Source organism: Equus przewalskii, chromosome 22 (assembly GCF_037783145.1).
Source record: "Equus przewalskii isolate Varuska chromosome 22, EquPr2, whole genome shotgun sequence".
NCBI classification, from domain to species: domain Eukaryota; kingdom Metazoa; phylum Chordata; class Mammalia; order Perissodactyla; family Equidae; genus Equus; species Equus przewalskii.
In genome coordinates, this window is record NC_091852.1 from 19,805,533 (window position 1) to 19,819,486 (window position 13,954).

A 13,954-nucleotide genomic window follows, 5' to 3' on the forward strand; every position below is an offset into this window, starting at 1 on the left:
TCTGAACACAGGAATGCTCTTATCTTCCAGCAACAACAAAAGACTAAGATCACCCACTTCACTTCGCCTGATTATCCAAATAACGTAACCTGACCACAAGAAAGTGGTGAAAACAAGGGATAAACCATTTGGACTTGGGATATTTCATTTCCATAGTATTCATGACTATTCCTCCCACTGGTTGCTCTGCAAACAATTAGTACCAGTTAGTCACAGGAATTCTTTTACAGGCTGAACTTGGCTGGCTACAGCTGCCACCCCTGAAAAAAGCTTCAATACAGCTCTCATTTAATGATACAGGAAGATGTAATTATACTTACACAACAGCCTTTGTTCTAACAATTTGTACGTTTCTGAGGACGCATGATAAAAATTACTATACAACCCTCTCAAACAAGAAATGAAGCCTGCGATGATAAAAACATCGTTAAACTTTTCCCCTTTAGAAGCTGTTTTACTACAGTAAAAGTGACATAATACTTTATAAATGGCCCGTTTTAAAGTTTCATTTTCTGTAAGAATTTTTGATGCCTTTAGCATACGGTTCTTACAAAGTGATCTTTATCTATGATGATCTCATACAAAATTAAAATAGGATCTTTCATTAGGAAAAGAATTTTGCCTTAGCAAATAATTTAGAAAGAATTTGCTTTTCTTTCTCAAACAAGATTGTTCAGTTTTCTAATTTATTTACTCATTAAAACAAATTGTCATCTTTGTGTGAACTCCCTCATAATAGTACACAAGGACAGTAACACAGAATAAAAATCTATCTAGCCAAAATACCCCATCCAGGTATGTGCTTATATGGCATTTTCTGTATGATTCTAGAAATTCTTTAGAAATACGCATTTATTTGGTTAACTCCCTTAGAGTTCCAGAAATTCTTTACAAGTGTCTGATTAAAAATCACTTATCTATTTTAAAAAAAAGTCTTTAAATATACATGATCCAAAAATCGCTTTTATGTCAGGATGTTCAAGTTCTCTTTTTGAATGATTAAGGTTGAACATAAAAATTCACAGATCAGACTGACATTCCTTTTGAACTAATTATTTCAACTTTATTTCTGCTGGAGGAAAACAGTGGACATCCTTCTTCACTGGGTCCTTTAACTGTTCCTGTGCTTTGGAAGTATAAAAATGGAAATGAACTAATTCCTCAAACAGGCTGTTTTACAGGGTGTGGTCTGCTTTTCAGGGAGCTGGAAAAAGCCTTAACTAAAAGTAGAAGAGTAGAGAACAGCTATTTTTCTTTTCGTTTCTTTTTTTTTTTTTTTTAGCTCTACTACAAATAGACCATATGGCTTAATGCATGTCATTTCATTTTCCCCCTTAATATCTTCATATATAATATCTATTTACCTATCTCCTACTCAGGTGACCCACCAGAACACTGTAAGAAAAACAGGCTACCTGATGTAAAAGAATTAACAAAGAGTTCAAGAGGCTTCGTTGTGGCTTTCCTTGATTCACCCACCTCAACACAAACTACCCTTCTCTCTTCACAGTCATTCTCAGAATGCACTCGCTACTGAGTTGAAACTATTACCTTCAACTGGATGTCACCAAATTTGTCATTCCAAACCTGTTCTCCCACCCAACCCAATATATATCTGAAAGAACCCAATGCCCAGCCCCCAGCAGTGCTGCCTCTTGCCTTTTCTTGCTTCTTGCATCCTCCTCCTGGTTCTCCGACATACAACCCTGAAGCCACCCTCACCCATTCCTTGTGGGTGCCCAATCATATAAACCCACGACACAGGGAAAGAGAGCTGTGGTTAAATGGGTTAATACTTAAATGTGGTTAAATCAGACTCGATTTAAATCCCACCTCTGCTGTTTAAGACTTTGTGAACTTGAACAAGTTACCTGATCCTTCTGAACCTATTTGATCATCTGTACAACTGGAATAAGACCACAACACAGGGGTGGTTTCAATAATCAATGAGATGATGTATATGCATTCAATGGATAGCTTTTCCTCCCTGCCTTCCTGCCACCTTTGCCATCTGTTCTGCTTTTCCCATCCCCAATACCTATTCAAGAAACCTTCCTCAATCCTCATTTCTCTGCAGGTAAGAACAAGGTACACTGATAAACTTCTGACTCTCCCTGCAGCTACAACTTCCTTCAACACACAGTCAAAGAACCAAAACCCCCAAGGCTGAGAGGTTTTGTGGGAAAAACAGAGACTGGAAAACAGGCTGGCTGAAGGGTACAGGGACCCAGGGGCTGGAGTGAGTTCAAAAGAGTAAACATAGGATCTTGGGGCCCACCTCAGATGGTACCCACTATCTGGGGAGGTTCTTCCTTATGATATTTCCCAGATTTTTAACCTCTGCTACTGGATAATTAAAAGCCAAAATTAAAATCACCTTATTGACTGCCCCTCCCAAATAACCTGCTTACATAATAATTCATGGATTCTTCAAGTACCCTCATTCCTAAGAAATAAAAAACTTTCAACTCCTTACGTGAGAGAAATCTCCCTACTAGTGTTGGTAGAAATTGTGTTCATGTTACGTTTCCACTCAGAACCTAGAGTTTTGGATTCTGTCCAGTCTCTCGCCCAGGAGCCAACGAGTGAGGAGGCATTGCACAGAATTTAGAACACTGATGGGAGCTGGCTTAGCTCAAGAGGGGCTTGGCCATTCGTTGGCTTAGGGGGATATCAGTCACCTCTGCTCTGCAATTGTAGGAAAGGGAGAGAGTCTCTGGAACTTGGCAGGGACCACGCCAGGGGTGAAGGGTTGGGATACAGCAGTCTGCTGCCGGCTCCTGGAGAGAGAAGTTCCAGCTGCTGACACACCCCTCCCACTCACTAGCATGAACTGGGGCACCACACTGCCTAGGACTGAAGTCCAGCTCCACCACTAACTAGCTGTGTGACCTTGGACAAGTCATTTAATGTCTCTTTGCCTCCATTTCTTCATCTGTAAAGTGGGGCTAGTAAGAGCACTGACCTCATGGTGTTGTTTTAAAAACTAAGTTATTATATGTAAAGCTCTTAGCACCTGTAATGTCCAGCATATTCTATGTGCCAGAAAGTGTGTGTTATTTTCTTTTCCTTGCTAACTAGTTGCGGCTTCATTTTTTCCAGAAAGCTCTTTTGGTTGAACCCCAGACTGGGCTAGGTGCTCCTTCTTCTCTCAAATACTTTCTGCTTAACCTATTAAAACTGGAACCACGATGAATTTATGTTGTGTTGAAATGTGTGCAGAGGATACAGTGGGTCCTCTGGGCCATGGAAGGCCCTTCCATGGAGAAGATTAATTAAAGGAAAGAAGGAGTCCTGGGTAGCATTGAGAGCGTTTGAGCTCCACATAGATTGAGGTCTGCCCCCAACCCTCTCCAGCAGGGTCCACCTGGTTGTCAGACACAGGTTTGGTTCCAGGCGCACATCTGCTCAGTGATCACAGTGTTGTGGCCAAGCTGGCCGCAGAGCCCCAGTGTGGGGCCCCAGGGAGGAGCTTCATCCTGTCCCAAAGCTGTATACCCAGGAGACGCCGCGGAGTTCAAGGCAGAAGAACCTGATCATGTGAGACCCAGCCCTGCTCTCCCTGGGTATCAGTGGGAGGTGGAGGAGTGTGCCGTGATAGCCGCTGTGTTAATGGTTCTCAGTTTCAGGCAGAATTTCTTTTTCTGCCTGTGTTAGTTTGCTAGGGCTGCCATAACAAAGTACCACAGACTGCGTGGCTTAAACAACAGAAATCTTGTAATTTCTTTATCTCACAGTCCTGGAGGCTGGAAGTCCAAAACCATGGTGTTGACAGGGTTGGAGATGGCCATCTTCTTCCAGTGTCTCTACATCATCTTTTCTCTGTACATGTCTGTGTCCAAATTTCCTCTTCTTATAAGGACACCAGTCATATTGGATTAGGGTCCACCCTCATGACCTCATTTTACCTTGATTTACTCTGTAAAGACCCTGTCTCCAAATAAGGTCACATTCTGAGGAACTGTGGGTTGGGATGCCAACATCTGAATTTGGAGGAGGAGGGGATACAATTCAACCTATAATGCTGCCTAAAGTGAAAAAACAATATAAAGCTCTCCTGAAGTTTTGCCCTGTGATGGAAAAAGATGAAAGCCCAGACGTAACTGATGGCCTGGACATGTCCAGCCTGTAATTTGGTCCAGCAAATGCCTTAGAGCACAACAGCTAGGAAAAAAAATTCTCCATGCTCAAGATGAGCCAATGTCTGATACTGTGAGAATGATCTAGTCTCTGGAAGCAGAAGCTGAATCCATTAAAATATAAGAGGACAAAGCCACATAAAACTATTACGAGCAACTAAGAAAGACTGGACAGCACTCCAGGGCCTGTGTGGGGAGTCAGAGCCGCGTCTGGTGGAATGCTGCTCACTCAAGATCAAAGAACTGGCAGCTTCTCTTGGAGAAGAGAACGGGGTGATAAGTTGGAATCAGAGGATGGAGACCACATTGATGACCAGGCAGGAAGATCCAGGAGGAAACTGCCCGATGTTCCAAAATCAAGCATGAATCTCACATCCAAGATGGAGAGAAGAATCAATCTAGACTAACACTGCAGAAGAAGAGGACAGAAAAGCAGACCCGACAGGTCATCTTAATAATGTCAGATTGAGCAAGTTTTGATTGAAAGTACCGTTCAAAACCTTCAGGAGAGAGGAAATGAAATGATGGGACTTTGTCAAGAGAAAGAAATGGAGCTTATTGGGATGCTACCTGTCAAGGCAGAGCCAGAGGAGCGAAGGTCTGAAGCAAACGACAAGATGAGCTGTGAACATGAGGAGGTCTCCAAAGAAACAAAAAGACCTTGGAAAAAAGCTGGAAAGATCCTTTCTTCTCAGAGCCAGCTTCTGTCCCTTGAAAAAAGAGCTCATGATCATTGGTTGAGAGTGTGGGAGGCTGAACGAAACCTTCCCCTTTCAAGATGGGAGGTTGCAGACCTGAGACAAAGAATAACCAAAAAAGCAATGAAACTGGAGCCACCCCAACTCAGGGAGAAGGCAATATTACTGACTCCCTTTTACAAGGAGGAAAATAAGTCTCAGAGTTAAGAAACCTGCTCTAGATCACGTGGCTTCTAAGTGGCAGAGCCAATATTCAAGCACAGGTCTGACTCTTTACTATTCTGTTCTAGTGCCTTCTAAAAGTAGATCCTCATGCATCTGATGAGCCAGCCAGAGCATTTGCTCCCTGATCCCTGGGTAGGGGGTGCTGCTTCCTCTGAGACAGGAGGTCTCACACCCCCACCCTCAGACTCTCCTCCTAGCTGCAGACTTTCTTCTCTCTCCTCCCCCTCTTGCCCAATCTGCCGGTTTCAGTGGATCCAAATGTGGAGTTGTGGCAAGGAGACATCCTCTTCCTTCTCCTTCTCCAGTAAGCCCCAACACCGCCATCACCACACTGGCTCCTCACCAAGGGGGCACTGTCCTCCTCATCCTCCCCCTCATGGGCTGAGTTTCTCCCTGGACACCCCCATCCAGAACCGGAAGTGAGTTACCTCCTGGGCTCAGTGAGCTTCCACAGGACCCTAATAGTCAAGATCCTCAAATACCACAAGGCTTTTAAGGCATCTCATTTTAAACTTTCCTATAAAATATTTCGAAATTATCTATATTTTTTTAGTGAAAAAATTCTTTCACAGAAGTGGTTCTACTTTTTCAATACATCTACTTTTTCAATTGCATCTTGAGAGTCTTATAAATTTTAGGTTACCTATTACCATCTCTTAATTATTCTCATTATATTATTCACTCTACTAAAAATAAATAGTAAATTTTAATTTGATGAGTCAGCCCACTATTCCCTAAACAGTATATTTTTTTCAAGCAGTTTAACTGCCAGACACATTTGAAATGACAAAACACTTCCCTCTGCCAATAGTCCTATGTATCACAGTTAAAAGAGGAGGTAGGGGCAGGCCTGGTGGCATAGTGGTTAAATTTGCGCACTCTGCTTCGGAGGCCTGAGGTTCACCAGTTCGGATCCCGGGCACAGACCTATCCACCACTCATCAAGCTATGCTGTGGCAGGTGTTCCACATAAAAATAGAGGAAGATGGGCAGAGATATAAGTTCAGGGCCAATCTTCCTCAGCAAAAAGAGAAGGATTGGCAGTGGATGTTAGCTCAGGGCTAGTCTTCCTCAAAAGAAAAAAAAAAGAGAAAAAGGTAAAGAAAGTTTCTCGTTAGTCTCAATAAATTTTAATTGACTTCAAAAAATTATGTTTTTGCTGGTCTGTCTCCATGAGCATTCTGTGATGGCCTAGAAGGTAGCCGGATGTCATATTCATCCTTGTATCTCCAGAGTCTCTCCTTGCTCAGGAACCAGCATATGATAGATACTCAAGAATATCAGAGTTCACTTGCTAATTAAGAGGCAGCAGGGTATAATGGTTAAGACAGTGCATTCTAGAACCAGATTGCCTGCATTTGACTCCCAGCTTCATACTTAATTAGCTGTGTGATCTGGGCAAGTCTTTTAACCTCCCCAGAGTCTCAGTTTCCTCATCTGTAAACAAGAGATAATAATAGCACCTACCTGTGAAGGTTGGGTGAGAGTCGAATTTAATGAAAAATGCAAAACACTTAGGGCCTAGACCATAAGAAATGCTATCTAAGTGCTAGCGACAATTATTATTTCCTCAGTAAATATTTATTGGCCCAGGTGACTATGGACTGAATGTTTATGTCCCAAGCCCTAATCCCCAGTGTACTTGGAGGAGGTGCCTATGGGAGGTAGTTAGGCTTAGATTAGGTGAGGAGAGCAGGACCCTGCTGATGGGAAAAGTGCCCTTATAAGAACAGGAAGAGAGAGATCTCACTCTTTCTCTCTGCACACACGTACCTAAGAAAGCTTATGTGAGCACACAGAAAGAAGGCAGCCTTCTGCAAGCCAGGAAGAGGGCCCTCACCAAGAACTTGATCACACTGGCACCCTGATCTCAGACTTCCGCCTCCGGAACTGTGGAGAATAAAAGTTTGTCGTTTAAGCCGCCCTGTCTATGGCCTTTGGTTATGGAAGCCTGAGCTGACTATCCTGGATCCAGCTCAGACGGGTTTTCAGCTCGCTGGGTGCCACTTCCTCAATCACCCTTAGGGCCCTCGACCCCAGTTTTCCACGGCCCCTGACTGGACCACTTCAAGCTTCCCAGTGTCCACTTAGATCTTCTCATGGGCCTGTCCTTTGGCAGTTGAGTTGCTTATAACCTTTGATCTGCATATCTATCTCCATCTGGAGGGCTCCTGGCTCTCCTGGTGCGGCTCCCTGCCTGACCAGTCCTTCCAGCCTCCAGCACCGCCCACACTGCAGAAAATAACAGCACACTGCCCAGGGCATCAACATTCGGACCTCCCATTCCTGCCGGTTCCAGCTCCCCTTGCATCTGCTGCTGGACCAGACTCTGTTTTCCTTGTGTCACCTCTCAGTCTCTAATTACATATTTGTGTTTTCCTGTTTCTTTCTGCCTCCCCCCTACACTGCAAGCTCTGATCTGAGGGCAGAGACCTATTCTGCTGACATTGTATCCACTTCCTGTTGGGTTTTCTAGTTCAACCCCACACTCATTCATTCATTCATTCCCTGAACAACCATTGAGCCGCTCCCTCCCTATCAAACACTGATTGACCCTGGACATACAAATAACACCAAACCATCCCTGTCCTCAAGAATGACCCAGTCAGGGGCCGGCCCGGTGGCGCAGCAGTCAAGTGCGCATGTTCTGCTTCGGCAGCCCGGGGTTCGCCGGTTCGGATCTCGGTTGCGAACATGGCACCGCTTGGCAAGCCATGCTGTGGTAGCCATCCCACATAGAAGGTAGAGGAAGATGAGCATGAATGTTAGCTCAGGGCCAGTCTTCCTCAGCAAAAAGAGAAGGAATGGCAGCAGTTAGCTCAGGGCTAATCTTCCTCAAAAAAAAGAGAATGACCCAGTGCAATGGGATGACAAGTAACTGCAACCTAGTATGCAGTAACAGGGATGCGAGTGGCCACGGAAGAGGGAGGGGACAAAGCAGAGAGTGGGCAATCCTGTCGCAGGGGCTTGGCTTGGCAAAGTCTTCACATAGAAGGTCCTTGAGTTAGGTCTTAATAATATAAGTAGATATTTCTTAGGCTGACAAAAGGATCTGAAGCATCCTAAGCAGAGGGAAAAGTATCCCCAAGAGCCAGAAAAGCGATACAGCAAAGAGTGTTCTTGGACCCGAAAGCAGAGCGCGCTGGCAGGAACGCAGCCTGCAGTGCCTCTATGAGCCCAGGGCTGGCGGGAGGCAGGGTAGCCTTCTCACATGAGGCTGTGCACAGAGCAAGGGTATGGCAGATGCCAAACCCTCCAGCTAACACACCTTCCCCTTGCTTAGATGTCGATAAACCACTATTTAGTGAACATGTCCACTGTGCCAACCACTGAGACAAGCACTCTATATGCATTATCTTGTTTAATTTTCACGACCTTGAAAGGTGCATATAAAATCCTCCTGTTTTCAGGTGAAGAAATTCAGGCACCAAGTGACTAAGCAACTTGCCGGAGGCCACACAGGTAAGAAGTGGTGGAGGTGTGATTCCTACCAGGATGGTCTGATTACAAAATTCATGCCTTCTGACACCCACTAAGCCTGGGTAGGTGCCCGAGGGCCCGAGGTATGTCCTATCCCCGTCATGATGAATGTAATTGCCTCTTTACTTATTTGTCTTCCTCCAGAATATGGGTCTCATGAGGGCAGAGACTTTGCTCTGCTCAATATCCCTAGCATCTGGCACAATGCCTGGCAGAGTACAGGCATCAATAGCGCATGTTAAGAATGAATGAATGCATGAATGAACAAGGCTTGAACTCTTTTCCAATGTGCCCTTCTCGATCCCTGTAGTGAAGGAATCCCAGTCATCATCCTGAAACCAAGGCCTGAGTGCAAAACCCAAGGTCACTTCTGCCTTCCCCTGCTTTGATCAGAGGGAGAGAAGCTCCTGCAGCACCAGACTCTGAAGCTGCATGGACAGACCCCTTCCCCAAGTGCAGGGGCTTGCATCACCATCCTCACTTCCCATCCTCAGCCCCATCAGTACACAGAATAGTTACCATCTTTTGAAAGGACTATGGACAAGGTAGGCCCTTGCCTGGCATCTGGGAACTTGGATTTTAGGAAGGTTCCCATCCTTCCCAGGACTAATAAGAGTGGCTGACACCTGTTTTCTCTCTGGGAGTCTGAACTTTTTGGTACACGCTGTGCGGAGGATGTCAATGTAACAAGTCCCCAGGTAAAACGCTGGGCACTGAGTCTTTAATGAACAGGGGAATGTTGGCAACATTTCGTGGGCTGCCACAGCTCGTTGCTGATGGAATTAAGCATGTCCTGTGTGACCCCACTGGGGGAAGACACTTGGAAGCTTGCGTCTGGTTTCCTCGGTCTTCGCTCCATATACTTTCTCCCCTGGGGGACTTTTTTGGTGTTCTTTCACTGTAATATTCATAGTGGTGAGGATGGCTATATGTGAAGTTCTGGGAGGCCTCCAGGAATCTTTGAGACTGGGGGTGGTCTTAGGGGGTCTCAAGACACGGTCTCTCCACACAAACAGGATTGTGAAAGACTTCCTATGCAGTCCTGTCCATTAACCAGAAGAATCACACACCCAGAGCTGCAGGGGCTAGGCAGGAATGCAAAAGTGTGCAACCAGCTAAGTAGGCCTGGGGACAAATAGGTGAGTCTAAAGTAGGTAGCTGCCACTCAGCTCCTGACCACCTGGCCCGCCCCAGGCAGAGCTGGGCAGTTAGCTTACAACCACTGATATTAACCCTCTCGCTCTGCTCAGTGTCCCCAAAGGATAACACAGAACACCTTAGGATGGCTTTGGCCTTCTTCCGAAACCCAAGAGAAATGCTTTATGTCCTCAAATATAATGAGGATTCCTTTAAATTAAAATATAAAATAAAATCAGGAGGCATTTGTCTCGACTCTGTGAAACCAGCAGGAAGGGTGGCACACAGCTCAGCGTCAGAGGACCCAACAGCAGTGGGCTGCTGCCCTTCTTGGGTTTCTTTTCTGTAGCAAATCTTCTGACCTTCATAATGTGGATTGTCAGCACCCGCTCTCAGAATCGGCTTATACTGAGTTACGCTAAGGAGACTCGACGCACGGTAGCACAGATCTTAAAGCTATTAAGCTGAGCGGGCAAACGCATGAAAGGCGGAAAACTGACAGCCCCACTTGCACTAAGGACTCTTGCTTCTGGCTCACAAAGCTCGCCGTGGTTCTAAGTTGATTACAGTTAGCACTGACAGGCAAGAAGGAGAGGAGTCAGTCATGACTCCAGGACTGTGGCCTGAAGGACTAAAGGGGCTCTGTCATCTCATGAAAGTCCACACCTGACCCTGTGGCCCCAAGCAGCATATCCCACTACCCGGTAATGCTGGCCTTCCTGAAAGTGGTGGAAAGGCAAGACCTGCACAGCTACAACACCCACCATCTGGACAGCAGCCCAGTCCTTCCTCTGCAACCAACCCCAGGTGTGTCCTCGCTCCTCTGTTTACGTGGAACAATTGGGGCCCTCACCGGCCTTGGTCACCTCATTACCTTCTGCCCATGCTTTCCCCATCTCAGAGGCTTCTCTTCTTTCAGCTAACGCTCCCCACCAGATCCCTATGTTTCAGGGCCCAGCACTTGTCCATGTCGCTCCTCAATTGTACCCACTCCCCTGGCTCCACGAAGCTCCTGTGTGCACAGGATGCCCAAGGCAACCTCTAGCCTTGTCCCTTCCCTCTGTCTTGCTCCAGGCCTACACTTCCAAATACCTCCAAACCACTGGTTCTGAAAATGTGGTCCCCAAACCAGAAGCATCAGCATCCCCTGAGTACCGGTTAGAGATGCAGATTCTCAGCTTCCTCCCTCCCCACCCTCCGCCCCACCAGACTCAGGCTCATTTTTGAAAACCACTGCACCACACACTGCCACTTGCTTACTCCACGGCTGTCTCAAACAATTCTCAAATGGAAGTCATTTTCTTTTTCTAAATCCAGCTGATGTCCCTATTTCTCTTAATGCTACCTACATTACCAGTAATGCAAGATCAAAACAGCACAAACCAAGTTCAATAGAGTAGGCCTCCAAAATGCCAACAGGTATTTTAAAAATTCACAATTGATTTGTGACTGTAGAGCATGAAGATAGTTGTCCACATGGCAATAGAGAAAAAACACTGCTAGGCAGCTTGGGAAAGAACAAAAACATACTAACCCAAAAATGTCCACCAGTCTACCTCCTTTTGGGAGTACTTGAAAATAAAATAAAGAGTATCCTAACAAAATATGTAAACAATTTGTTAATACGATTTTTAAAGTATATCATTGTATATTTCAATAAGTAGAATGGACAGATGTTAACCAAAATAATATTAAACGATATTTTAGTTAAAGTGTTTAAAATGTCTACCACTAGCACCAATGCATTTTTTGGTGTGTTATTGAATTGACATTTGAGAGGTGCATGATGTTTTAGAGGGCATTAAATCAGCATATGGAATAATATGTCCCTGCCTACTTACTCCCCTTCACCTCCAAGAAGCTACGTATTCCTTAATTCTTCACTCATGTCCTTTGGAACATCAGGTCCTACATGCACTGGGACCTAAAGCAAATAAAAAGATGAGCCCAAACTGAAATAAATGTCAAAAGACCAATGGGCTCAATTTACATTTTCAGTATTCTTCTAAACCACCAAAACTGAGAATCTGTTCAAAACTGATTTCCCTCTTTCTTTATCTAGTTTTCCCTTAGAAAAGAATTTTCTAAAAAAAGTCAAGAAAGAATGGCATAATAAATAAGCACCTGAGAAGATGTTCAACATCATTAGCCATCAGAGCAGAGTGATTCAAAACCACTTCACAGCAAGAAGAATGTCTAAAATAAAAAGGACATACAAGGTGCCGGCCTGGTGGCACAGCGGTTAAGTTCACGCACTCCACTTTGGTGGCCTGGAGTTCACTGCTTCGGATCCTGGGCGTGGACCTATGCATCGTTTATCAAGCCACGCTGTGGCAGACGTCCCACATATAAAGTAGAGGAAGATGGGCACAGATGTTAGCTCAAGGCCAGTCTTCCTCAGCACAAAGAGGAGGATTGGCCATGAATGTTAGCTCAGTGCTAACCTTTTTCAAAAAAAAAAAGATACAATAAGTGTTGATGAGGATATGGAAAAATTGGAACACTCATACATTGCTGGTAGGATTGTAACGGGTGCAGCCACTTTGGAAAACGGTGTGGCAGTTTCTGAAAATGTTAAAATAGTGTTATGTTTTCCACTTCTAGGTATGTACCCAAAAGAAATGAAAACATATATCCACATAAAAAATTTGTACATGAATGTTTACAACAGCATTATTCATAATAGCCAAAAAGTAGAAACAATGCAAATGTCCATCAACAGATGAATGGATAAACAAAATGTGGTATACACGTACAATGGAATATTATTTGCCAATAAAAAGAATAAAGCATTGATACATGCTACAAGGCAGATAAATCTTGTAAACATTATGCTAAGTGAAAGAAGCCAGACATGCAGGACCCTATATTGAGTAATTCCATTTTATATGAAATGTCCAAAATAGGCAAATCTATAGACAGAGAGTAGATTAGTGGTTGCTTAGGGTGAGGGAGGGAGGGGCTCGGGAGGTGCCAGCTAAGGGGTTCATGGGGGCTTGGGGGGTATTCTTTTTAGGGCAATAAAAATGTCCTAAAATTTACTGTAGTGACGGTTATACAACTCTGTTCATATACTCAAAACCAAAGAATTGTACACTTGAAATAGGTGAATTGTATGGCCCGTGAATTTTGTTTCTCAATAAAATTGTTTTTTAAAAAATGGCCTAAAGCTAGAAAAGAATTACAAACAGACTCAGTTAACTAAAAAGTGTTAGTTACCTCAAATGTGTTGCTTTTTCTGTCTCCTTTGCACTGTAAACTTCTCCCAAATGAGGACAGGAGATAGCTTTTTATCATCATCTGACAGTTTACAAGCACTTTTACAAATAAGTTCCCTTCAAGTCCTTACCACGATCTTAGAGGGGAGAATTACTCCCTAATTTTACAGTCCAGGAGGCAGTGGCTCTGAGTTTATGAGGTTTCCTCCTGCTCAGGCAGCTGGTCAAGGGAAATGTCAGTTTTTCTCTACCTAAATTCTGTGCCCTTTCTTCTACATGTGTAACATCTTGAGGCACCAACATAGAGACTGTGAGGCCAATGCCCAGAGACGACCTAGCTGACCAATCTCAACCATAAGAATGACCAAGACTTGATTTTTCTGGGAGCTGGACTAGCTACACTAATGCTACACTCAAGCAAGTATAATCTAACTGACCACTCATCAGAGGTCTTGTGGTACCACGGAAAAGAACTCTTTGCTCTTTAGGAATTTTTTACAGTTTTGGCTCATCTTTTTATTTGCCTCAGGACCTGGTGCACATAGTACCTGATGTTCCAAGAGATCTGAATGAAGAATTAATGAAACCATAGCTTCTTGAAGGTGAAACAGAGTCGTAGGCAGGGATTTATTATGCTACATGGAGGGACCACGGAAACTACCACGGTCTAGAGTAGGAAGACCCAGGTTGGCTTCAGTTTTTTCGTCTGTAAAATGAGAAAAAAAGAAATACCTCTCTCAACGTTTTTATAAAGATTTAATAAGAATATATCTGAAAATACCGGATTCACAATAGGCACTCAACAAACGTTGGCTGATGCTAAGTCAAATAGTCTAATACCTTGATCTCTCCTCTGGAGACCACTGGGTTCCTCTGGGTGTTCAGGATTCTAAATCTCAGATCTCAAGAATGATGATCAACATCAAAAGGTGTTGATTACATTTGCCACACCTGAAACTATGACTACCTAATTTAAAGGAAAAATTCATTATTAATTTTATTTCATGTTTAATATAACATTGTGCTCTCTTCTACCTTCAGATTAACTTTTCAATTA

General features: G+C 44.1%; 1 protein-coding gene across 14 annotated transcripts in view; it reads right to left on the reverse strand.

Moving 5' to 3' along the window:
- TJP2 (tight junction protein 2) overlaps positions 1-13,954 on the reverse strand; it is a 116,062-nt gene that overhangs the window by 94,248 nt on the left and 7,860 nt on the right. For 3 of the 14 annotated variants that reach the window (XM_070590515.1, XM_070590504.1, XM_070590494.1), the window contains exon 2: positions 13,446-13,603. The exons of the other annotated variants lie outside the window; for them this stretch is intronic. The gene's annotated coding sequence lies outside the window, so the exon portion shown is untranslated. The remainder of the gene's footprint in view (positions 1-13,445; positions 13,604-13,954) is intronic. 14 annotated transcript variants of the gene reach the window in all.